Raw genomic sequence first — 12,555 nt, 5'->3', positions numbered from 1 at the left:
CCACTGAGGAGAACTGACCGTGTGTGATCCCTGTGGACAAGAGGGATCCGGGGCCTCCAAGAAAGGTGGGCTCTGAGCTGGTCTTAAAGAAGAGCAGGATGTGGAAAATTAAGGTTTCACAGAGCAGAGCTGCTCACTAGCCTCCTACCTCTAGCTTATGACCTCTGTTAATAAAAGAGAAATTAAATTTGAACAGATTTGGGCCACTGTATTTTGGGGTCTCTTTGTTACAGCAGCTTAGCCAATAAGCCTAACCGATACATCTGTGGAACAGTTCTTGAGCTTACCTCCTCTGAACACATCCAGCCCAGTATGACTCCATCAGCAAGAAGGAACGAAGGGAGCCAACAGCTCCTTGGCTACGTCAATTCTAACCTCCCACTGACCTGGCCAAGCAGGAGCTTTCACTTTGTTCTAGCAATAAAGAAGCAGAGATGCAAAGGTTTTCCAAGGTCACACACAGCTAGGAGGCAGCAAAGACCAAGAACCCAGATAGTTCTGACGCTCTCTAGGACTCAAGCATAATCAACTGTAGGCAGGAAGAACCTCAAAGGACTGTATTGGGTATGCCCCAAGTATATATTCACTCAAGAGGGCAACATACAGAATCCCCGACATTCTACTGAATCCAAAGAGTTTAGCAGTCTTTGAGCACTAGAAAAGAACTTGGAAAATTTCCAGTTTAACCACTCATTTTACAGATGAAGAAACTGAGGCCTGGAGGGGTTAAGTGGTTTGTCCAAAATTCCATGTGCCTACACAGTTCATGGCCCTATTCAGCACAGCATACCGTGAACCTTATGTCCATGGCTTCAGGGACAAAAGGCAAATTAGGGCATGTGTTTTCTTGAAGACCTTCTTCGAGTCTCTCTGGGCTCAAGAAGCAGACAATGATGGAAGGTGCCCTGCATGGATGGGGGAGGACACAGGCAAAAAAGGGCCTCGGTTACTGTGGTCCAGAGCTGATGCTTGACCGAATTCTAAAGTAGGTCAACCTTGTTCTTATCCCTAAGTTTCCCTTTCTGGGCCCTTTGCTCTCCTCCAGGTACTGACAGGTGACAGTTTGGTAGTCATGTAAGCTGTATCCTGGGGTATGTATGTTCATTCAGGCTCTCTCTCCAGCCATCAGTGAAAAACTTTGTCTTTGTCAGAGAGATTTCAGGCCCAGCCATCAAGCAGGCACGGGGCGTTGCGAGAGGAGGAGGGAGGAGGGCTGCTGGGAAAATCTGATATGCATAATAGGGAGGCCATCTCTGCAAGCAGCCTTGGACCCTGAGGATTGTGTCCAAGCTGGTCTGTGTGCTGGGGCTCAGCACCGCCTTTCAGAAAACATGTTCCGGTGATGAAATAAGAGCTCTCATATCTGTTTAGGGAGCTCGGTGCATTTCCGAAAAGCTCCTGACTTGAGCAGGCTGAGTCAGGAGTGGGCATGTGTGTTAGGTAAACCCAGAGAGTTATTGATTTCTCAAGACTTTGTAAACTGATCCTGTGTGGGAGTATTTCCCTTTCCTTATATAGATCATTAGGGAAGACTGGACACACATCATGAATTCAATTCCTAACCAAACAAATTTCTGCCCACGCAGACAGCTCAACTCATTTTAGTACAGGCAACATTTAACAAATAAAATATTTTCTTCATCTTCGAGACTGATTTGTCATTGGAACATAGGTGAGGGTCTACATGGGTCCTTTAAGTGTCCCTGTCTGGGCTGCTGTAATCCAACAAGGTACTTTTAAAAGGCACCACATTAGGGCTTCCCTGGTGGCGCAGTGGTTGAGAGTCTGCCTGCCGATGCAGGGGACACAGGTTCGTGCCCCGGTCCAGGAAGATCCCACATGCCGCGGAGCGGTTGGGCCCGTGAGCCATGGCCGCTGAGCCTGCACGTCCGGAGCCTGTGCTCCGCAACGGGAGAGGCCACGACAGTGAGAGGTCCGCGTACCACCAAAAAAAAAAAAAAAAAAAAAAAAAGCATCACATTAAAAAAAAAAAGGCACCACATACACAGGAAAGCCTTTAAACCTAGGTGTTCCCATTAGCTGTTTGCACTACCCCAGGGATGAAGATTGTGGATCATGTTATTATTCCCACTTGCCAGATGTGGAAACTGAGGCCCAGAATGATGAAGAACTGGTCCAAATTCACACAGCAAGAAACAAACCATCCCCTTCCATTGCCTTTGCCCACTTTCATACAGGACGTGTTTTCTTGGGAGATAAGCCTGAAATGTCACAGGTTAAAAGAGAGAATGGAGAAACCATCAAGGACCCATAGATAGTGCATTCATTTAAAAACTTTTACTGAGTGCCAGCTGTGAGTCAGGCACCGTTCTCAGTTATGGGGATGCAGTAGTGAATAAAGCAGATAAGAATCCCACGGCTATTCTAGTCTTGTTCTTTGACTCTTATCCCTTTCTGGGTAATAACACCTGGCATTTACTTAAAGCTTAACAGTTTACAATGTGCTTTCCTGTACCGGCTCCTAAGACCTTCACAGCCATCGTCAGAGAGGCTAGGTGTGTTACCTGCAGGCACATGCAAAGCTGGGATTCTGATCCAGCTCTTCTGACAGCAGTGCAGCAGTGCCCTTGCAGGTCTTCTGCACTTTCTTCTTAAACAACTAGACAAGGGTCACAGCCGCTAGAGGGGCACCAAGGAGGCTCCGAGCTACTCCACCCCCTCCCCTGCACAGTACGAGTGGTGGGGAAGAGAGTCCCCCCAGCAATGTGTCAGTTCACAGCTTGCAAAGCCAAAGGACCTGACCATAGATGGAGAAAGGATACAGGAGTTCATGCCCTTGTGACCTGTACATCACGTGGGGAAAGACCGGAGAGGGGCTGACTGGGAGGAGGGGCCACAGGAGATGGAGATGGGGGCTTTGCAGTATTAGGCTGGGGCATGTACATGTCCACAATTCATATTTATTTGCCCAAAAAAGCAGCACTTGGCCTCCTGTGAGCGGTGAGCTTTCAGGGAGGCAGTGTCCCTCTAGACCCAGGGTGGGCTTAGCCTGAAGGAGGCAGGAAGTGGGAATTGAGAGGCACACCCTTTTTTAGGGGCCTCCTTACTGTTTTCCATAGCGGCCGCACCAATTTACATTGCCACCAAAAGTGCATGAGGGTTCCCCTTTCTGCACATCCTCACCAACACTTGTTATCTCTTGTCTTTTTGATGATAGCCATTCCAACCGGTGTGAGGTGATACTGCCTTGTGGTTTTTGCATTTCCCTGATGATCAGCAATGTTGAGAATCTTTCCATGTGTCTGTCGGCCATCTGTACTCTTCTTTGGAAAAATGTCTGTTCAGGTCCTCTGCCCACTTTTTAATTGGGTTGATTGTGTTTCTGATGTTGAGTTGTATGAGTTTTTTGCATAGTTTGAACATTAACCCCTTATCAGATGTATCATTTGCAAATAGCTTCTCCCATTCAGTAGGCTGCCTTTCCGTTTTGTTGGTAGTTTCCTTTGCTGTGCAAATGCTTTTTAGTTTGATCTAGTCCCACTTGTTTATTTTTGCTTCCTGTTTCCCTTGCCTGAGGAAACATATCCAAAAAAATATGAAGAAGACAAATGTCAAAGAGCTTACTGCCTATGTTTTCTTCTAGGAGCTTTATGGTTTCAGGTCTTACATTTAAGTCTTTAATCCATTTGGAGTTTATTTTTATGTTTGGTGGTACACGAACTTTTAAAGGCAATATTGCCAATTTTCTGTCCAGAAAAGTTGCACCAAATTTACCTTCCATAAGCAGGAGTTAAAAGTAAAGATTTGGGGACCTTTGTAACTTTCCCATGCCTGTTATTCTTATTTGCTCCTATGGTGATTAACAATAAAACCCATAAAAAGACAAGGAGGTCCATGAAGGATGTCAGGGAACAACAAAGAGGACATTGAGAAGTTGGTCCATGTTCCCAGGCTGTGGAAAGGAACAACAGGAAATTGGATAGGTGATAAAAGCTTTAAAAACACCCTGAAGGATGGAAGAAAGGCAAATGTTGGGGGGACCCATGGAGGTACCCCCCAGTGCGTGTTTTGACTCCTGAACTAAACAGAAGGCTCCCGGGGCAGGTCAGTAGCTCTGCTTCCTTTGCACTGATATCTTAGCACACAGTGGGGCTCACTCACGTGGGACAGGAGGAGCATCTGGAGAGCGGATTTTAAAAATGGACACCTGCAAGAGGAAGGGAGAGTGGAACTGTTGGGCCTGGTCAGCTCCAGGGGCAGCTAGGAGAAGTGTCGGGTGGAGGAATCCTAGATGCCTGCAGATAACCAGCCAGCCCTCAGCAACCTTGGGATCATTCTCAACGAAGTACATAGAAAGGTGATGATCCAGACCTTCTGGAGCGTGTCACCTAATCCGCTTTCCATCAAGCCATCAACCAGCTTTCGCTGAGCAGCCGTTGAACACAGCCCAGCACTAATGCAGGGTCACAGATGAAGTGGAAGCAGTACACCTGCCTGTGAGGAACTTGCGGTCTTGGTGGGGAGGCAAGACCAACGTGACCAGGAAAGCACCACAATCCACTCCAAAGACCGTGGCAAGCGAGCGTCAGACTGTGCACTGGGAGCGAGGGGGTGCAGTGGGCGTCCCGAGGACAGAGGAGGGGTCGGCAGGACGGAGGGCTTCAGAGAGGAGGTGAGGCTCGAGCTTCGGCAATCCCAGGGTAGCCACCTTATGTCCTTGCTCCTGTGATCCTTCTGAGAGGAGGAAAAGCATCATCTGGCACTTTCTGGATCCCCTGTTCCTCCCAGCCGCCGCCTGCTCCAGCATCAAGGTTCAAGGGCTACCGTGAAGGGAAAGGGAAGAAAGGAACTGACAGCAGTGGGAGAGTCAAAACACACTCCAGCCCCTCCCACCGGCCACCGTTGGTGTCTGGGCCCCAGCTGCAAAACAGGCTCTGCAGGCTGACTTGCCTTTAGGGGAAGGGGAGGCTTCCAAGTATGTCTTTTTAGAGTCCCCAGGATCAGGCAAAAAAACAAAACAAACAAAAAAGAACCCCAACAAGGCTACAGTGTCTATCAACATCCCATAGTTGGACAGCTGAGGCGCTGGCATATTTACCCTGTTTAATCACCGCCCCAACCCTCCGAGGAAAAAAGCTGATTTCAGCCCCTTGAGGAGAGAGAGAAAAAAACTAGCGGTGACCTCTCTGCGGGACTGATGATAACTCGCTCCTTATAAGGAGCCAACATAGAGCCCAGCTCGTCGCTCAGGAATGCGGCCTCTGCGTGTGTTCTTCCTCAAGTTACCTGGCGATGGGGCTCCACACCGGAGCGCAGCATTTCCGGGACAGCAGAACAGGGAGTCTCTCTTCTCACCAAGTCAGGAGAGTACTAATTGCTAGAGATAATCCTAACTATAAAGCTTCTGAGTCAGCGCTGCACTTGGATTTAATGGGGCTAATGAGTTGTTTAAAGAAAAAAAATTTTTTTTTACTAATTGAGAAACAAACTTCCTAACAGCTATATAAACACCTGCCTCACAGTGGGTTATTATTTAACCCCTAGTAAAAGAAGGGTCAAAATCTGCATAGCTCAAAGTCCACATTCCTCCAGGAGCTAACAGAGTAATCAAAACATCATTTTTTTTTTTTTTTTTTTTTTGCAGTACGTGGGCCTCTCACTGTGGCCTCTCCCGTTGCGGAGCACAGACTCCGGACGCGCAGGCTCAGCGGCCATGGCTCACGGGCCCAGCTGCTCCGCGGCATGTGGGAGCTTCCCGGACCGGGGCACGAACCCGTGTCCCCTGCATCGGCGGGCGGACTCTCAACCACTGCGCCACCAGGGAAGCCCAGACCATCATAATTTTAGCTATTCTTTACTTGCAATGTCTCCTCTACGTCAAATGCTTCATTTATGATCTGTTAGTTCCTATAGTAATCCAGGATGTTGAAGCTGGAGAAGAGGTTACGTCACTCGCCTGAGTTCACACAGCTAGCAGGTGGAAGCAGGGAGATTTGAACCCGAATCTTGCTGACTCCAGAACCCACGGAGTTCTTTCAACAGGAGTCATAAACATCTAATGCCCATGGAAGACCAGGGCCCTCTGGGCTTTGAAGTGTGAAGGAGTTTGGTCACTCCAACTTGTCCTGTTCTTCGTGAGGATTTCCCAGACCTTCAAGGAATACTTGAATGTTGTGTTGCTTTTCATTCCCATCCTGTTTCACTCAGAAAAACAAGGAACCTAAGTCAAATCCCTGGGTGCTGTTTCTGCTCGACACTGGAAGAGCCAGGCCAGCAGGGTGGTGCAGGCCTTTGTGTGAGATGCTCCCAGGCTGGGCCTCCTTCTCCCCAGCCTCTGGCTGCCCTCCCCACGCACCCAGGCTCTGTCTCTCTGGCTCCCAGAGCTAATCAGCTGGCCAAATTCATCCCATATTTAGGGAGGCTGCCCAGACATTCTGACCCCCCACCCCTATTATTCATTCAAACAAATGTTTCATACCCATTATATATCCAAGCACAGCCCTAAGGTCATAAGACAGAGATGTCCCTGCCCTCTGGGAGCTGGCATTCAGGAATGTGGAGTCAATAACCAAGTAGTTACTCGATGACTTGCTTACCTCCAATTCTGCAAAGATTGCAAAGTTGCTGAGACAGGGCGTACCTGGGTCGGGGTTGGGGGTCCTGACTGGAAATGGGGAATCAGAAAATGCTTCCCCCAGGAAGAAGACAAGACGGCTGGATGCAGAGAAAGGGCCAGAGGTACAGTATGAGGCCAGAGAGGTGAACAAGGTCCCATCTTGAGGGCCCTTTTTAGATCTGGACTATTTTCGGAACGATGATACTCCTTCGTAGGGCGTAGGTGATGTGTCTATAAGTCAAAGAAGAAGGGAATGACACCTATGCCCACAAATTTTATAAATCAAGTTGAGAACTAAGAACTGCCTTTTTGGCTCTTGGTTTTTCTAAAACAGTAAATTTGTCGTAAGTTAAAGACTGTCAATTAAAGGACTTGTGGCAAGTGTTTCTTCTTGACAATATGATGATTTAAGCCCAAGCAATCCTCTCAAGAGGATGTATTCATCCACCTCTGCCAGCAGTCTGAATCTGGAAGGGTCATCCTGCATAGCTGCATTTGGAGGTAGGCCCCTCAAGACCTATTCAGAGGGGTGGATTTGGGGGCAGGGGGTTGGGGGAGAGAGACAAGGCAAAGAGTAGATTGGTTCTGGGATCTCAAGGATGATCCCCTCCATCAAGGCTGTCCATGTGGGGTTGCTCTCCTGGGTTCTGGGAAAGCACTGAGGGACCCCCCAGACAGCATTCTCAAAGTCTGCCCTGATGTCCCCACTGAAGACCGAGGCCTTTGGTCCTTAAGCCTTTTTCCATGTGTACAATGAAGCCTTGCCCCAGAGGATCCACTGAGGTTTCTTCTCACCCTCATAGTCTGTGATCTAATCACTTAATAGAGACATGTCTTCCCCAGCTGCCTCCCTAGGACAGTGTTTCATGGGGGACAACTCTGAGAGCTAGCTGGGACCCAGAGAGGGACAGAAGGAAAAGGGGGAGAGGTGGGATATCGACAAGGACTTTTTGATCAATCGATTGGTGGGAAGGCAGCAAGACGGGACGCAACCTATGGCAACAGTACGATTCTACCCAGAGACGGTTCTGCCTTTGAGAGCTTGACTTGTCCACTTGTTCAGAAGTCACGAAGATTTAAACACATGTACATGTGCGCACAGGTGCACATGCACACACATACATTCCATACGTTTCCCCTTTAGGGGAATGTTAACATTCCTTTAAAGTGTTTTTCTTAAAATTATATTTGGAGACCACATTTTTTCAACTTGTGAGACTATATCTCCAAAATCTCAATAAATTGTGATTTGTTTTTTAAAAAAACCTTCTTCATACCATAACCAAATTGACTGTTAGCAATCAAAACACAGCAACTTGCAGTATTAGCAGCCTGGTTGCCATGCGTGTTGTGTCAAAGCCCTTTTCCTAGCGTTTTGTACATTACCATACCTCTGCAAATTTTCCACTAACCTTGTCCTCTCTGAAAAGTGGGGAGTTCCGGGGAAGTGTTCTTCATACAAGTGTACTGTGGGCAGTGTGTAGTGCTACTAGCACGCATTGAAAAGAATGTGAGAATAAAGGAGATAATGTCTGAAATGAAAAAAAGTGGGAATTTCTAAACCATGTAATCAAATGTTGCCAATTCTGCTTGCCAGCTATCATGATTGATAACAAATTATCAAAAGGCCATAATTATGTGCGGCCTGGGCAATCGCCACATCCAAGAAAAACACGTCTCCAGATATCTCCAGCTCTGTGGCTTCCAGTCCAAAGCTTTGTAGAATCTCTGCCTCATGATGGGGCCCTGTTGCCAAAGGAGTAGGAGGAAACGTTTCCTTGTCTGGTAGAGTGGCTTGTGCCCTGGCTGGAACATTAGGAAACTGTTCTAGTCCAGCCAACTCTGCTCATTAATAGCTGTGTGCTTTGGCCCAGTCTCCTAACCCTTTGGAGTTGCTATTTCTTATCTCTAAAATGACAGCAACAACTCAACAACCTTTGACTGAGGACAGACTGTATGTTGGGCTGCACGGTATGTGTTAAGATATAGCTATCCGATATTAAAAAAACAAACAACCCAATCCAAAAATGGGCAGAAGACCTAAATAGACATTTCCCCAAAGAAGATATACAGATGGCCAACAAACACATGAAAAGATGCTCAACATCACTAATCATTGGAGAAATGCAAATCAAAACTACAATGAGGTATCACCTCACACCGGTCAGAATGGCCATCATCAAAAAATCTACAAACAATAAATGCTGGAGAAGGTGTGGAGAAAAGGGAACCCTCTTGCACGGTTGGTGGGAATGTAAATTGATACAGCCACTATGGAGAACAACATGGAGGTTCCTTAAAAAACTAAAAATAGAACTCCCATACGACCTAGCAATCCCACTACTGGGCATATACCCTGAGGAAACCATAATTCAAAAAGAGTCATGTACCACAATGTTCATTGCAGCTCTATTTACAATAGCCAGGACATGGAAGCAACCTAGGTGTCCATCGACAAATGAATGGATAAAAAAGATGTGGCACATATAGACAATGGAATATTACTCAGCCATAAAAAGAAATGAAATTGAGTTATTTGTAGTGAGGTGGATGGACCTAGAGTCTGTCATACAGAGTGAAGTAAGTCAGAAAGAGAAAAACAAATATCACATGCTAACACATATATATGGAATATAAAAAAAAAAGTTCTGAAGAACCTAGGGGCAGGACAGGAATAAAGACGCAGAGGTAGAGAATGGACTTGAGGACATGGGGAGGGGGAAGGGTAAGCTGGGACGAAGTGAGAGAGTGGTATGGACATATATACACTACCAAACGTAAAATAGATAGCTAGTGGGAAGCAGCCACATAGCACAGGGAGATCAGCTCAGTGCTTTGTGACCACCTAGAGGGGTGGGATAGGGAGGGTGGGAGGGAGACGCAAGAGGGAGGAGAAATGGGGATATATGTATATGTATAGCTGATTCACTTTGTTAGAAAGCAGAAACTAATACACCATAGTAAAGCAGTTTAGTAAATCTCTAAATCTTTATTGGATACTCCATAGTAAATCTCTATTGGATACTCCAATAGAGATGTTAAAAAAAAAGAAGATATAGCTTTCACTTCAAGGAGAGTGAAGTAGTGGACACAAAACACTGGGTGAGTGCTGAGGGTGAGGTAACTCTGAATATTGGAGTATCCCTATTTACCCAGTGAGCATTAAAGGTAAGACTTGGTTGATGAGAATACAAAAATGTGTCAGAATATAAATGAAATAGACACATCTGTGTATAACAGTTCATGCGTTGTTTTAATTACATATACATACTTAAAATCACATAATATGTGCTAACTTATAAATAGCGATTAAGAGGTTAATAGTTTAAATCATATATTAAAAAATCACAACAGGGTTATAATGTAGAAATATTGCTTCTACCGACTCACAATGTAGTACTTTTTTTTTTTTTTTTTTGCGGTACGCGGGCCTCTCACTGCTGTGGCCTCTCCCGTTGCGGAGCACAGGCTCCGGACGCGCAGGCTCAGCGGCCATGGCTCATCGGGCCCAGCCGCTCCACGGCATGTGGGATCTTCTCGGACCGGGGCACGAACCCGTGTCCCCTGCATCGGCAGGCAGACTCTCAACCACTGCACCACCAGGGAAGCCCACAACGCAGTACTTTTGATCAAACTCTTCCAACGCACCTTTGACATCTGCATCTTGGTCTTCACTAGTTGTGGAGGGAGAAGGACGATGACAAGCCACATTACTGAGAGGCCAACAAACCCTTACAAACAAGGAAGTCTACTTCAGAATCTGAAGTCGGTTGTTCTGCTCGGATGGAATCCCCTCCACGGCTTCCTTGTGCCTTCAGGAGAGTCTGTTTCACAAGCATTCACACAGGTTGGTAGGAGTAGCTTTCTTAGGGGAAACCAGGGGAAGGGGCTGCGTTCCACAGGGTCACTGTGATGTAAAACCAGGACAGCAGCTACAGAACAGGGAGCAGAGTCAGACATGGAACTAATTCAGGGGAAGCAGGAGCTCAGAGCCAAGGCTGCCCATGAACAAGCCTCCTTTAGAATTTGCAGATATCTTTGGGGGTGACTTGTACTTTCCACCGTCTTGGAGTGGGTAATTGAGCCAACCTTGATGAGTCTTAAAGGATAAGGTGGGATTCTTTGGGTGTTGTGCGCATGGCACATACTGGACAAACTCAACCAGTTTGTCCCAGCATCTTCAAGGGCAGCCCTGCTGGAATCTGAGGAGTGTCTGCCCCTAAAGCAGTGCACTCTGCACTGTGTAAGCCTGGAGATAACCAGCACCTTCCCCTGTAGCCTGGCTCTCTCTCAGAGCAGTTCCACCACCAGCAGGCAGAATTCTTCGGTACAGTAATCCTTTCTCCTTTGCCCTGGGTCTCCAGTCTTCCTCAGGCTTTGCATCAATCCTGTCTCCCTGAGATGGAGGCAGTCAGATGGTGGGCCTTCCTGCCATCTGCAGGGTGTCCAGACACCTACCCTCTACCTTCAAGACACACAGAAAGAGTCCCCGAGAAGTTTAATTGCAGGTCCCAGAATCAGAGGGACCCTTTTCCTACTAATCACGGCATCCTCCCCCATCCCAATCCTAACTCCCGTTTTCCAGGGACCAGCTGGTCAAAAGAAGACTGTGGGACTTTAGGGTGTTTACCTCTCTCCTCCACCAGAGGCAGTACCTGGCTTCTCTATATCACCCCGATGTGTGATTCTTAAACAGGGTCTCTTCTTTCTCCAGACATTCAGGTGGGATTATAAAATAGAAGTTGCTGTGGTCACGGCCACAGAACCCTCGGCCTTAGACCTGGGCTTTGTCTCTCCTCCAATTTCTCCCCTTTATCTCTGCTTCCCTGGGGAATGTTTAATAGAAAAGAGCCAGGACCCCGCACGCTCAAAGGCTCTGATGTGCCTTGACTCTCAAAGCCTTTGCAGGCTCCCCTCGCTGTCAATTTGCTCTTTTTAGGATCCTACAAGATTTCTGCCTCCTAGGTCTTCTGATCTGCCCCCTCTATTCTTCTGGGGACATGCCCCATTCCCTGGCTTTCCCCACTGGAACCCTTTTTGACAGAACTGTTGGCTTGAGTTGTTGCTAAGCCTCTGGGAACATGAAGACAAACGTAGTGAAAAAACCCTAGGTTTTAACTGCCCGCCCCCTCCACCATCAACTTAATCTCTACATGCCCAGTGGCTGGAGTGTATGTAAAGTGTCCCCAGAGCCTGGTTTTGGCCTCTGACACACTTTTCTGCCTTTTGGGAAACTCCTCTTTCTCACTACCTCTTTCGACTCTGCAGATTTCACTGTGGTTCTATTCAGGTTCCTACTCTGAACATCCCTAGCTAAGTTGCACTGGGCACATTGTATGTGCCAGGCACCATGCTAAGCACTTTACGTTCGTTGTCTCACCTAGGGTAGGAACTATTATTATTGTCTCGCTTTACAGAAGTGGAAACTGAGGCACTTGAGGAGAGCTTAGATAACTTTCCTACATGGCTAGAAAGGGACAGAATCATGATTAAAACACAGCTAAGTCCAGAGCCTATGCTCTTTACGTCGATGCCACACTGCATCTTACTGGGCCTTAGTATGTCTGCCAGCGATTTCCTTTACCAAAGAAAAGAACTACTTACTTCCTGCCCACCAAGTGAGTAGATGGGTATATGTGGCTGACTGTCCTTGGCCTGACACATGTAATGGGTATCAAGAAGCATTTGGTGGATGGATGAATGGATGGGGGGGACAGGTGAATGGATGGGTAGAGAGATGGGTGGGTAAGCGCATGACGGGTGGATGATGGGTGGACTGCCACGTGATTTAGGATCTTCTGTGCAGAAAAACATTTTGGAACACAAGGAACTCAGATAATCTCTGGAGGTTTTCTTCCTTCTTTTCTCCAAATCCTACTGTTTGCTGTTCTGTTTGCAAGAGGAGGGCTTTCTGTGGGTACCTAATCCCACAGAACAAATAGAGCAGCTGTGCTCTGCTAACAGTTACTTCTGCTAAC

This window comes from Globicephala melas, chromosome 1 (assembly GCF_963455315.2).
Source record: "Globicephala melas chromosome 1, mGloMel1.2, whole genome shotgun sequence".
NCBI classification, from domain to species: Eukaryota; Metazoa; Chordata; class Mammalia; order Artiodactyla; family Delphinidae; genus Globicephala; species Globicephala melas.
The sequence above is the reverse complement of the archived record's forward strand: the minus strand, read 5'-3'. Positions refer to the sequence as shown.